Source organism: Paramisgurnus dabryanus, chromosome 10, assembly GCF_030506205.2.
Source record: "Paramisgurnus dabryanus chromosome 10, PD_genome_1.1, whole genome shotgun sequence".
Lineage (NCBI taxonomy): Eukaryota > Metazoa > Chordata > Actinopteri > Cypriniformes > Cobitidae > Paramisgurnus > Paramisgurnus dabryanus.
Window position 1 is genome coordinate 20,519,954 of NC_133346.1, and position 14,610 is coordinate 20,534,563.

At 35.8% G+C, this 14,610-nt stretch overlaps 1 long non-coding RNA gene across 1 annotated transcript; it reads right to left on the reverse strand.

Moving 5' to 3' along the window:
- Positions 1-1,396: 1,396 nt before the first annotated feature.
- LOC135779846 (uncharacterized) lies at positions 1,397-2,953 on the reverse strand. Its single transcript, XR_010544881.2, has 4 exons — positions 2,830-2,953; positions 2,672-2,748; positions 2,419-2,521; positions 1,397-2,337 (listed from the first exon to the last, which is right to left on the reverse strand). It is a non-coding gene; the product is annotated as an uncharacterized lncRNA (long non-coding RNA).
- Positions 2,954-14,610: the final 11,657 nt, after the last annotated feature.

Here is a 14,610-nt window from a genome sequence, read left to right on the forward strand (position 1 = left end):
TGCTCAGGTTGCCCGGGCAACTGCCCATATGCCCTTCTCGACTCAAGTTGCCCTTCCGAGGTGCAAAACAATAAATTGTACTTTTACTTCGTTTACACTATGCAGCGTTCCTTCGTTACTGTATTTTTATTAATTACGAAATTTGTATTTTATTTTTAAATTGCTATCTTATGTTTCTGGCGCATTCGCGAAATAATGACTCGTTTGAGTCGATTCCTTACAAAGAGTTGCAAATAAATTAGTCTTTTGAGTCGATTCTTTACAAAGTGAATGGGCCAAACGTTTTAAATTGGTTCGCGAATCAGTTTGAATGAATTGTTCTGATCGCTGCAAAAACGGAATCGTCCAAAGCTGTTTTACTCGTAACCTATGTAGAAACATGCAGAATATTACCAGTGTTGTTGGGTGACGTGGAAATGAATTTACCAATCTTTTAACTAAAAGCAAAACTTCACACATGAACCCGCCATTACATACACGCGACCTGTTCGTCGTCAGACACAGTTAAAACGCGTGCAATCTCCAGAAGCATTGTAGCACAGATTGAAGAAAATACATCGATGATTGACGTCTGATGATTGTCTGTACTGTATGATGTAAGTGATTCTCACAAAACACACGTGACATGAGAACGTAAGAAAACATGAGTTTTGTCTAAAATCATTTTTATGTAAGTGTAAACTGTCAATGTCCTCAGACCATCTTAGGAGATTCCAACTTTATACATATGCAAAACTGTTATCAGTTTACTCGTCTGATATTTCAGCTATAAGCTACATCAACATTGAGACTAGAGTTAATTTGTTAATTTGAAATGCTTGTCTATTCTGTGTTTGTATTCTTTTTTCTGTACTGTTTGTGTATGTTGCAGTTTTACACATACTGTAGAAGTGACCTTCATAAGTATTCTTCTGTTTGTTGTGGAGTCAAGAAATGTCTAAACATTAAAAGATGAACATGAGACAAAAGTACAGAATCTGTCACATTATTTTTTTTATGATAACTGAGCTGTGTCCCCAGATAGCAATGAGTCGGCAGACCACCGGCGGTGCTCTGGAGACAGTAGAAGCGTCATGAAGGCGTAATCGCAAACACGTCTGACCGCCGGCGGCAGCCGCTTTTTAAAAGCGGCAGCCGGCTGTCTACCAACCGCCGTTCGGCCGCCTTTATATTGAAGGCGGCTCTTTCGCGGCCCGTCGGAGGCAAACGCTTTTTTCGAGCGATTTTCCGCCGCTTATTGTATATATATTTATAATATTTACACAGGCTATTTCTAGCATGCAGTTTATCAAGAATAATGATTGATCAAACCAGACAAATTCCCATTTGGAGTTTTTATTCCACATTTCAAAGTATATTTACAGTCATTGAAACAAGATGTGTAAGAGCACTGATATATAAATAACTGAAAAATAAAAAAGTACTAAAAAACATGCAGGTTTCCAAATAAATTCTAGTTTAAAAAAACATTACAAGCAAATTAGAACATATCATTTACAACAATTGTTAATAATTTAGAGGTCAGCTCTGGGATGAAAAGAATTTGGCTACCAGTAAACATAAAATTAAGTAATGAGGATATTTGGTACCAAAGAATGTGCAGCATACCAAATAAATCATCATTTCTAACAATAAATTATTACCACTTATCCTAGAGTAAAGCTCTGGACTAGAATAGACTATTATAATGGCACTGCTGACCTGGAACACAATATTTTCACTTTGCTGCAATAAGATCTGTATATTGTGAATTAAAAATGAACGAATACTTGATTGATCCTCAAGGGGAAATTCAAGGTTCCAGTAGCTTATAACACCACACACCAACATAAACAGAATGATAAAAAAACAAATCCACATGACTAAAAAAACCCAGTAAAAGACACCAAAGATATTAAAACAAAGATCCACATGAATGTAATGTATAACCATGAGGCGCTTATAATCAGTACTTTATCTCGTGCACCTGTATAAAGGACAAACATCCTCGCCATTCCATATCTATCCGAGGAGCTGCCCTTAAGGCAGGGTCACATGGAATTTGAAAAATAAAAGAATAGTAATTTTCAAAGTGAAGTGTGGATTGGTTGAGTGTAGTGTGACACTTCAGGATTCTTGATGTTACTGACTGCAGGATAAAGAAAGGTTTCCAGTTGTCAGCGATGCTGGGGTGTCAGTAGTCAGCCTCGGTTTAAGGTGTCATCTGTGGGTCCCTCTCAGCTGTGTACTGCCTTTTTCCGCCTTTACGGTCAGATGCTCCTTTCAGGTAACACGTAACATTAACCTGGACAGCCCAATCAGTGGCATCCTGGGTTGCAGGGTTCTTCCGGATGGCTCCTGTAGAAAATACAGAACTGTCATTCCATTTGAATAACATAAGGCCATACACATCTACTTAAATATAAAAATCTGACTTACTTTGAACAATGGTCTTCAGAAACAGGTCTCTAAAACATGCTTGATTCCCTACACCAGTCCAGGTTGTATTAATGGAAAGGTGATTAGAGAAGATACTCTAAAGCTGAAAATTCAAAAAAAGTGTTACAAAATACATTTCTCTGAATTTTCTCATACATAAATGAGAGACAGGCTGTGGATTCAGACTGTACATGCAGTATACAAACTTAATTTTACTTTTTAGATTACCCTACGGAAAAATTAGCACACTTACAAATTGTTCCTGGAGCTTTTTATCCTGCCTCAAAGTGTTGTCAAGCAACGCCAAAAGTGAGCCGCTGTCATCCAAAGCTACAAAATGAAAGGCATATGGCATTGGACCTACATCACAGACAAAAAAAGTAAAATTTAAGAAAGAGTGCATGTTCTCACCTGCTCGTTCACTACGTTCCCTCAGGGCTTGCTTCTTCTCCCTCACACTGCAAAAAATTATTGACTTACCTAGGTTTTTTTGTCTTGTTTTCTAATATAAATATCTAAAAATTTTCAAATTGAGATACATTGACTTGGTAAGCAAGTGGCTTAAGATATTAAAGTCGCAATGAAATTGAAATGAAAAACTATATATATGTATTTAATATTGTGGTATTATTAACAAATGACTTATCTGTGAGCTTCATTATTTTTTAAAAATTAGTGTGTGCTCATAATCTTTAATCAAAAATGCAAATCTCCTCCTCTCCTCAAAACGATCTCTCTTCACTTCCGGACAAAAGTATGGCAGGTGGGCGGGGTCCGGGAGAAGATCGCAGCGATTAGCAATTAGCAACACGACCCAACTTCAAACGATCCAATCAGATCTTGATGGACAAATTCAAATCCAGCCCTGCCTTATTTCATCTCAAAAGCCGTTTTATTCGGATATACGTCACCACGGGGAAAATAAGGCAATCGCTACTTCCGTTTCATGGCGACTTTAAGTCTTGTTTATTAAAATAAATGATAAAAATCAAGAGTTTTTCTTTTTACTTAAAACAAGTCAAAATATCTGCCAATGCAGTAAGAAAACTTAAATTAAGTTGATCAAGTTGAAACTGGAATTAAGTTTATTTTTCTTACTTCACAGGCATATATTTTGACTTGTTTTAAGTAAACAAAAACCTCTTGATTTCCATCATTTATTTCAATAAACAAAACTTAATATCTTAAGCCACTTGCTTACCAAGTCAGTGTATCTCAATTTAAGAATTTTCAGATATTAATATTAGAAAACAAGACATAATAAGTATACTTTCATTATAATATTTATAAACACACTTAAGTGCACTTTTAAAAATGCACTTTGTAATAATATCTAATTAATTTGAACTTATAATAAGTACACTTTCATTATAATATTTATAAACACACTTAAATGCAATTTTAAAAATGCACTTTGTAATAATATCTAATTAATTTGAACTTATAGTAAGTACACTTTCATCATAATATTTCACTAACACACTTAAGGACACTTTTTAAAAATCCACTTTGTAATAATATCTAATTAATTTTAACTTATAGTAAGTATACTTTCATCATAATATTTATAAACACACTTAAGTGCACTTTTAAAAATTCACTTTGTAATAATATCTAATTAATTTGAACTTATAGTAAGTACACTTTCATCACAATATTTCTTAACATACTTAAGGACACTTTTTAAAAATGCACTTTGTAATAATTTAGTTTTACTTAAATGTAACCCTGGTTAAATAATTAAATATTATTATTTTAAAAGTGTGCTTAAATATAATAGAGACTATTCATACATCTACATTTATTTTATAAATGAGGAAATACATGTGAATAATTCAAGCTGAATTATAAATCTGAAATGAGTAAACCAATCGGAGTGTTTAATTGTAAGCTCCGCCCCCTTTTTGCTTTCGGATCGCGTCTCAGTTCAGAGGAGAGATGCAGAGCGACAGAGACACCCGATCTAACGCGAGAGTGTTTAATTTGATTAAATATGACTTTTAAGTTCATATAAACTGAAGAAATCAGAATTTAACTTGCATATATTAAATGATACAGCGTGATTGTGTGGATTGAGCACTTTTTGAGCTTTCATTTTGACCTGGTGAGTTTGTTAAAATTAATGTTATAATTAGCCATAAAAACGAATGTCAACACTTTAAATGTCATATCATTTTATTTGTTTAATCCATATGAGACAAAATGTTGTTATATTGTGATGTTATATGGGTTGGATTGTTCATTGCAGTGTGATTATGTAAAACCACATGTTTTTTTTTTTTTTTTTTGTTTTTTTTATTGAGAAACAACAAGTACAAAGTACAAAAGTCACAGTATAAACATTATACACATTGTATAAATATAAATTTGGTATAAACTGTGACATAAACATTTATACAAAAAGCATATAACAGTTTTATATTTTAATGGTGCGTTGTGTTCACGCTGTTCGCTGACGCCATTTTGGTTGCACGTGCCTGCCTGTGAAAGACAAAAAGAGAGAGAAACACCTGAATGGACAGGTATTTGTCTAAATTGTCATTTATTATGATGATGGCACTTATGTATGTATTTTATTTGTTTCCTGTATTATGTACAAATTAATCATTATTGATACACAATATTGAATGTTTTTTCCTTTCATATGAACATTCCTTGAGCTGGATTTTCCTAATTGATGGCGAGCCTCCCATTTCGACCTGATTGGATCACGAATCTAGAGGAAAGGATAATTTTCTATTTTAAATATTTTTCTTCAGACAAGTAAGAGGATACATTTCAGAAACTGTTTCCTTATTTTGTTTGTTTACTTTATTGAACTGAAACATTTCAGAAGCACAATTCTGACAATTTAAGACTGATAAATACTCCAATTGATAAGAACTTTGAACTTGAATACTGATTTCAGTGTGTTACATATATAATTTGTACCATCTTTGTACTTTGATTGTGACTGATTTCTTTAAATGAGAAGTAATTTAGAGGGTGCACCCATAGTATATATAGTTAATTGTATTTTCATTGTTGTTTACTATTTTTTTGTGATTAAGGAAAGAAAAAGAAAGGTTTCTCAATACTCAAAGTAAAATAATTTATTAATCAACTTACCTTCTGTCTCTGCTTGTTGCTCACTATCACTGCTACCTCCTCCTTCTTCGTACGGTGCACCCTTCTGATCTTATTATTATGCCTGGTCCATAAGTAAGTGAGTTAATACCCGCTACATAAAGAAAGTACACTTTCATGGCAATATTTCTAAACACATTTAATAAATGATCATTAGACTGATGTGACCTACCAAAGGATTTGTTCATTTAAAGTTCATGCAGTTCTTTTTTAGTTGTCTGTTAAAATGTTAAAAAATAATAACTTTGAGTTTATTTTTTTCTAAGGGATGTAATTATTCAATATTGATAGTTGTTTGATTCCAATTCAACAATATTAAAATGAGGTTTTTTTTGTTTGGACATATACAACTCATAATTAATTTATTAAATGTACTTTTGCAAAACAAAAAATCTGATTCATAATTTGAATACCAAACTGTTTTATTGTCAGTGTAAGCATTGTGGTTTTTGTTTGTTTGCAATGCATTAAACTGAAATGAAATCACAGTTCAACTGATTGAATTAAATTTTATATATTTGAATGTATTTGGCAAACTTGTATTTGAAACATTACATTTAATGAGTAATTAAATGTACTGTTAATATACATTAACTTATTTTTAATTTCACATTAATTGCTTGACAGTAGATTGAACAGTGCACTTCAAGTATATTTTAAAAACACTAGAAGCAATTATGAAAGTAGATATAAAGTTGTTATAAAGTACCAATTAAGTTGTTCCAAAAAATCACTCTTAATGGCAACTTGTTACATTTTATTTCAACTTAATATATGATATATGTGAAATTAATTACACTTAATGTGCATTCAGTGCGCCGAAAAGATTGCATTTAATTCACACTTAAGTGTATATACTTAAAGTGTATTATTTATGTAATAAGTACACTTTATAAAAGTACACTTAAGCACACTTTTTTTTCACAAGGGTATATTCAAGAATGAAACCTCATGTATTGATCTTACTTTAGTTGACAGAAAGATAGCAAGTATATGTGAATGGGAGGTTGAAAACAACACAAGCATTGGAAGTGATCATTTTCCTATCTTTTGTAAAATTGAAATTGAACTGAAGATAGAAGAAAGTTATATACATCATAAATGGCATTTTATGAGAGCAGACTAGGAAGAATTTTACAAAAAATGCAATGAAGATATGAAGAATTTTCCAAAAGTAGAACAAACTATAGATCAGATAAATAATAATTTAAGTACCCTTATTCTTACTGCAGCTAGTCAGGCTATTCCAATAAGTAATAATCAAAGGACAAGAGTCATTGTTCCATGGTGGAATGATAAATGTAAGGAAGTCATAAAAAACAGAAATAAAGCTTTTAAAATTCTGCGTAAAACATTAACCACAGATAACCTTATAGAATACCAAAGAAAGAAGTCTTTAGCAAGGAAGGTAATTAAAGAGGTTAAAAGGGAATCTTGGAGACAGTTTTGTTCCACAATTGGAAGGGAGACTACTTTAGATAAGATGTGGATGATGGTCAAAAAGATGTCAGGAAGATATAAACCTCCAAATATTCCTGTTCTAATTGATGATAAGAATTTTAAAGCTATATCAGAAAAGGAAAAGGCTAATATGCTGGGTAAATATTTTGCAGATATACATAAAGGTGATCACTTGGACGATTGTTTTAAAAAGAGGAAAGAGGATATTTTAAAGGCGAATGAAGGTATACTAAATTCTAAATCTGAAACAGGGTCGATACTGGATGAGGATTTTAATATGTCAGAATTGAAAATGGCAGTAGATAGTACAGCATACTCTTTACCAGGATGTGATAATTTATGTTATGCTATGTTCAGGAATCTTCCTGAGGAAGTACTGGATAAGATTTTGGAATTGTTTAATAAAATTTGGAATGAAGGAAAATTGCCCAAAATATGGAAAAAGGCAACAATTCTTCAATTTTCTAAACCAGGGAAAGACTCTAGTAATCCAGGTAATTACAGACCCATAGCTTTAACGTCGCACTTAGGGAAGCTTATGGAAAAATTGGTGGTGAGTCGTTTGAATTATTTCTTAGAAAGTAAAGGCTTACTTAAAAGCTATCAAACAGGATTTAGAAGGAGTAAATCAACTACTGATGCTCTTGTTAAACTTTGTAATGAGGTGGAAAAGACTTTAGTTATGAAGGAGGTGATGGCAGCTGTTTTTCTGGATATAGAGAAAGCTTATGACACCATGTGGAGAGAGGGCCTATTAATTAAGTTGGAGAAGATTGGAATAAATGGGAGGATGTTAAATTACATTTTGGATTTTTTGACGTGTCGTTCCCTGAGGGTCAGAGTAGGCAATGGACTATCAGAAGAATATATGGTAGAAAGTGGAATTCCCCAGGGAAGTGTTATTAGCCCTATTCTATTTAATATTATGATCAATGATTTATTTGAAAAAGGAGGCGAAGGATTGTTGTATGCAGATGATGCTGTTGTATGGAAAAAGGGGCGTAATGTCCCATTTATTGTCGGAAGGTTACAAAAAGAAATTAAAATGCTAGAACAATGGGGAATAGATTGGGGATTTAAATTTTCTTTATCAAAATCTAAGGTAATGTTTTTCACCAGAAAGAAGGTACCAGAGAACCTCAAAATAATGTTATACAATCAACCACTTGAAAGAGTGAATACGTTTAAATATCTTGGAATCTTTATGGATGAAAGACTTACATGGAAACATCATATAATGCATATTGAACCTTATGAGGATGATTTCTGGGCAACAATGGGAAGCAGACAAACAGTCACTTATGTATATATATAGAGCATTAATCAGATCAGCCATAGACTATGGATGTATAGTATATAGTTCTGCATGTACAACAGCTATTAGGAAACTTGATAGAATACAGTTTAAAGGTTTAAGGATTGCTTTAGGAGCGATCAAAACAACTCCTACATGTGCTCTATTAGTAGAAGCTGAAGAAACTCCACTTAAAATGAGATATGATAAATTGTCTTTAACATACTGGGTGAGACTTAAAGGGAGAATAAATAACCCTGCCTTATCAGTTCTAAATGAATGTTGGGAATACCTGTCACGGGGTGACGATCTTTCAGGGCGGAACCAAAAGTTGAGGAAGTTTTGGTTCCGCCCGGATGTTTCCGTCCAGACCGGAAAACGGAAACACCGGACATCCGGCAGATTCACGGAGGCTGTAATCAGCCGATTGGGCACAGCTGTGCCTAGTTGAAGAGATCGCCGGGCAATTGGATGATTATAGTACAGAGAGGAGTATATAAAGCACAGTTAGAACACAGTTAGAGGTGCTTAGTGTGTGCTGGGAAACGGAGCTGTGCTCATTTTTGGACGTGGTGGCTGTCTGTGTTTCTCTCTCTCTCTCTCTCTCGTTTCAGTCTTTATTGTGGACCTGCTGGAGTAAACAGGAAAGTCCTATGGGTAAGAAGGAACTTCGTTCTAACCAATACTGAAGGAGTAAAGCAGGAAGAGATATTGACCGTCTGGTACAACGTAAATAAAGGCTATCCGCCGTGAGTATACCCTTTTTGTGTGGAGTAACTGGCAAAAATTAACTTGTGTAGCCATTGGAAACCTCCAGGAGAAGGAGGGCGGCCCTACCCCTACAAGAGTGTGGTGGGCGAGCCGTTAGAAGTACACATTCGAACAGCCGCCGCAACGAGACTTATTGTGGTCGTATTCCCCATCGCCTTATCGTAGCCCAAGCGCAGTGGAGGACACCGGGCGCTTCCCTTGTTGTGGTGCACTTATAGTGTGGTGAGTGAGACTGTGTAATAAATCTTTTCACGTTGGAGTGGTGCTGTGTATTTGCTGTGGGTTGCTGTGTGTCTTGTAGACGAAGCCCCGCATCATCCATTTTCTTCCACTGGGCAGAGGACGGAGAGGCCAACGACCTCAGAAACTACTGTTACTATTTGTAGTGTGCTGTTCGGAGTACGAAGGGACGCAGACTAAGAGCTGTCCGTGACCGTGAGTAAACCATTGGAAACATCCGTGGTGTGAACTTACCTGTGTCTGTTTTGTCGCAGAGTCAGAGGCGAAAGGGTCCGCCGCCCCGTGGTCTCTACGAAAAGGGCGCCCCCGTCTAGGAATCGATCGGCCTATGGGCATTGGAGATAGGGCAGCGCTCGACCCGGTGAGGTGGTGTGTGACCTTCGCCCCTCTGCTGACCTACGGAGGAGAACCATACCTACCCAGAAAGCGGTAAACAGCAGAGCCGGTGAGAAATACTCGAAGTCTCAGTAACAGTGTCTTTGTGTTCTAGCGGCCACCTGTGGAGAGAGAGCAGAACGAGAGTGAATCATTGAAGAGCAAACTGTGAACGTGATATCTACCCAGAAAGCTGTAAACAGCAGAGCCGGTGAGAAATACTCGAAGTCTCAGTAACAGTGTCTTTGTGTTCTAGCGGCCACCTGTGGAGAGAGAGCAGAACGAGAGTGAATTATTGAAGAGCAAACTGTGAACGTGATACCTACCCAGAAAGCTGTAAGCAGCAGAGCCGGTGAGAATTACTCGAAGTCTCAGCAACAGTGCCTTTGTGTTCTAGCGGCCACCTGTGGAGAGAGAACAGAACGAGAGTGAATCATTGAAGAGCAAACTGTGAACGTGATACCTACCCAGAGAGCTGTAAGCAGCAGAGCCGGTGAGCAATACCCGAAGCCCAAGTAACAGTGTCATTTGTGTCCTAGTGGCCGCCTGTGGAGAGCAAGGAGAAACAATTGGAGAACAGACTGTGTAACGTGATACCTACCCAGAGAGCTGCAAGCAGCAGAGCCGGTGAGAAACACCCCAAGTGTAAGCTAACAGTGCTTTTGTGTCACAGCGACTATTTGTGGGGCACAAGGAGAACGTGGGCGGACGTACGACAGGGAACGTAAAGGCACGTGGAGCGAGGACCCCCTGCCGACCCGAGGAAAGGTACACCGACAGTGGAGATCCTCCTTACCAGTCACACCAAAATTATTCTGCCTCCAGGACGGAAGAAGGAGGGCGCCACGGTTAGCAGGGTCCAGGCCGGAGCCTGACGTTTCCCTTTCTCCCCCGGCTTATGGTGGTTGGCACCCCTGTTGTCCTTGGCCTGTCTGCCCGTGGCTGCAGTCTCCCTGGAGGGAGAAGAAGAGACCTATTAGTTTTAATTTCCCCTTTCCCCAAATTCCCAGTTCTTTTAAATATTTAAACTAAATAAAGCTTGTTTTAAATTTTACTTACCTGTTCCCGTGTTTGTCTGGTCATTGGGTTGGCTTTGGGGACCTCCTCGAGGTGGGAGTTGCAAAGGGGCGTGGCTTTAGTTTAAAACAGCCAGCCCCTGGTGGTGACATACCTATCAAAGGGGTCTGGTTTTGGATGGCATGTTAAAAATACAGCAGAAAAATATGGAATTCGACATTTTAATTTTAGTCCTGCACTTGTGATGAGTCCAGTTCCTCCATGGATGCTACCTATACCATCCATTGATATAGAATTGTTGAATGAAAAAGCAGATCAGCCTAATGTAAAAAGCCTTGTAGAATGCAGCCAAAGACATCTTCTGTCTAAATATTATGGTTTTGTTAAAATATTTACAGATGGGTCAAAAGATCTGAAAAATGGTCATTGTGGAATTGGGATATATATTCCTATGTTTAATAAAAAATATGGCTATAGATTGAACAATTTTTTATCAATTTATTCTATAGAATTAGTTGGAATAATAACTGCTTTGAGATGGATTGAAGAGATCAAACCTCTTCAATCTGTCATTTGTACTGATTCCTTAGCAGTATTAATCAGTTTAGAAACTGCAAATTCAATAAGAGAGGATTTGATATTAGAGGCAAGACATATTTTATTGAGTATAAAGAACCTTGGAATTTTAGTTCAGTTTTGTTGGGTTCCAGCACATGTTGGGTTAAAAGGAAATGAAATGGCTGACAAAATTGCGAAGAAAATGTTAGAAAAAGAACATATAGGAATTAATATTTCAATTGGGAAAGGTGAAGCCAAAGCTAAAATAAAATCAGAAATGCTTCTGAAATGGCAAAATGAATGGAAGGTAGAATACAATGCAAGGCATTACCATATAATTCAGGAAAATGTGTGGAGGAAAAGAATAACATTAGGTCTTAACAGAAGGGAAGAAGTGGTTTATAGTAGACTAAGATTGGGTCATACAGGTCTGATTGGCACACTCAGGATAATAGGGAAGAATAATGGTTTGTGTACTGAATGTCAAGTTATGGAAAATGTAGATCATGTTTTGTTTAATTGCAGGAAGTACACAGAATATAGACAACAATGGAAAGAAAGAGAGGCTGAAAGTGGCATAGAAAACACCCTTAAGGAAGAAGGAATGAAGAGTGATAAGATCAAATCCCTATTTATCTTTTTGAGTGAGTCAGGTTTAATTAAGAGGATCTAGGATCCTTAAATTTATATATATATATATATATATATATATATATATATATATATATATATATATTTTTTTTTTTTTTTTTGATAGTCTGATTATAGTCTGTTAAGTCCCTTTGCACACTCCTGTACAGTAGGTGGCGGTATGCATCAATGAGATGTGATCCGCCAATAAAGTAAAGAAGAAGAAGAAGAAGGTCTCGAGGAGAGCTAGCAGAATGGCGTCATTCAAGGTAAGACCGTGGTGACCATAGATATGTATATAAAGGCTATATGGCTCGTCCGCGCTGATGGCCAATTGAGTGGAACGTCCGCATTTTGGCGGCCATCTTACGACAGGGCGCTCGCTCACTCGTAGCATTGAGTTTTAATGATGCAGGTACTTTTAAATGACCATAACTTGCTTAATTTTTTTACCGATTTTCAAACGGATTGGTTTGTTATAAACGTCAAAGATGTACCTATGACACTGAATACGTATACTAAAAATAAATAAAAAATTCATGAAACATGTTAAGCATCCAGAATTATAGCCACGTTAATAAAGTTTGTAAAAAACCAAACCGTTTGTAAATCCGTCAAGAATTCAGCAAGTTACGAGCATTTTAGTTGGCGTATGTCACTCACCTTCCGTCCACAGCAGCAGGGAGCAGCACTGTGGCAGCACTGACCTAAGATGGCCGCCAAGTGACGACACAGCTGACTCCGCCTTGAGCCATCTAGCCTTTATATACATATCTATGGAGGTGACGGTCTGAGTGAGGTCGAAATAGATCTTCCCTGCGGTTGGAAAAATGGATAATGACACCAGCACGGCACATGATGATACTTAAATTATACTGCACTCGGTGTAAATTATTTCCTGACTTACAACATTCATGTAAATGTAAAAGTCGTAAAGCTTTGAAAATACATAGGATTCAAGTTGCATTTCTTCCCTTAACTTTTCATATTGCTGTTGTTTTATAAAGATGAAAAAAGCAAACCAATCATTTCTTTAAAAAAATCTAAGGATCTCTAGAATTATGCAATAAGGCAGGTAAAATGTTTTCCGTCTATTCGTTTTTTTAAACCTTCTCCTTTATATAAGCGAGTCATTTTAGTAATTTATTGTTGTTCTGTTATAATAAAATAATAATAAACAAATACTAAGCATTCGTAGTAACGGAAATGTCTTTCATTTATTTGTTTTAGAACGCAGATACCATCCGTCAAATTTTTTTATTAATAAAACTGTTTAGCGAGTTTATCATTGTATTATTTTATTGTTTTTCGTTAATAATAATAATAAACAAACATTAAAAAAAAAATTTATTCAAGAAATGGAAATATTTAATAATAACTTTAAAAACAAAAGTAATCTAGTAATGAACGTCTTTGCCAAATATATTTTCGTTTAAAATATGCGGTGTGTTTTAATAAGTTCAGAGGGTGAACTTATCCCTAATAATACAAATACAACACATATTTGAAAGAACGTAAGTCTCAGTGTTATTATGTTGGCTTGAGAAAGCCAACATACTGTTGTTGCACTTAAACTTATTATTATTATGTTGGCTTGAGAAAGCCAACATACTGTTGTTGCACTTAAACTTATTATTATTATTATTATTATTATTATTATTATTATGTTGGCTTGAGAAAGCCAACATACTGTTGTTGCACTTAAACTTATTATTAGTGGTGCTTGCATTTATGCAAGGCATCACTATTATTATCTTGCATACTTATTATTAGTGGTGCTTGCATTTATGCAAAGCATCACTATTACTATTCCTCAAAGATATTATTAGTGGTGCTTGCATTTATGCAAGGCATCACTATTACTATTGCTCATACTTATTATTTATAATTAGTGGTGCTTGCATTTATGCAAGGCATCACTATTATTATTGCTCATACTTATTAGTGGTGCTTGCATTTATGCAAAGCATCACTATTACTATTCCTCAAAGATATTATTATGTTGGCTTGAAAAAGCCAACATATTGTTATTGCTTTTAAACTTATTAGTGGTGCTTGCATTTATGCAAGGCATCACTATTATTATTCCCCATACTTATTATTAGTGGTGCTTGCATTTATGCAAGGCATCACTATTACTATTCCTCAGGGATATTATTATTATTAGTGGTGCTTGCATTTATGCAAGGCATCACTATTATTATTGCTCATACTTATTATTATTATTAGTGGTGCTTGCATTTATGCAAGGCATCACTATTATTATTGCTCATACTTATTATTATTATATCTTATTATTCTTATGTCTGCACACTTTTTCGGCGCGTAACTCGTCCCACACGGTTTGTCGTAGACACACGAAAGAGGGCTCAAATTGACCGGATTATTGAGGAGAGGTGTGCTATGACTTTTATAAGAGATCGGGTGCAGGATTTCCGAAAGGGGGGCGAAAAACCACCCGAAAAATCCCATTGACTTAACATTGGGCCGAACTTTGACGGGTCATAGCTCCGCTCGAGGATTTGGTAGAAACATGTGGGTTACAACATTTGAAGAGGGTGGTAGGCTCTGTAAGAACATACATCACATTGGGGTGTTAGTTGTACCCCTGGGGTGTAAGAGGCACCCGAAATTTCCCATTGACTTATAATGGGGCAGGAAACATGCCCATATAAGGGAATAAAAAAGTTCCAGATGGAATATCTTCCCTTTACAATGTC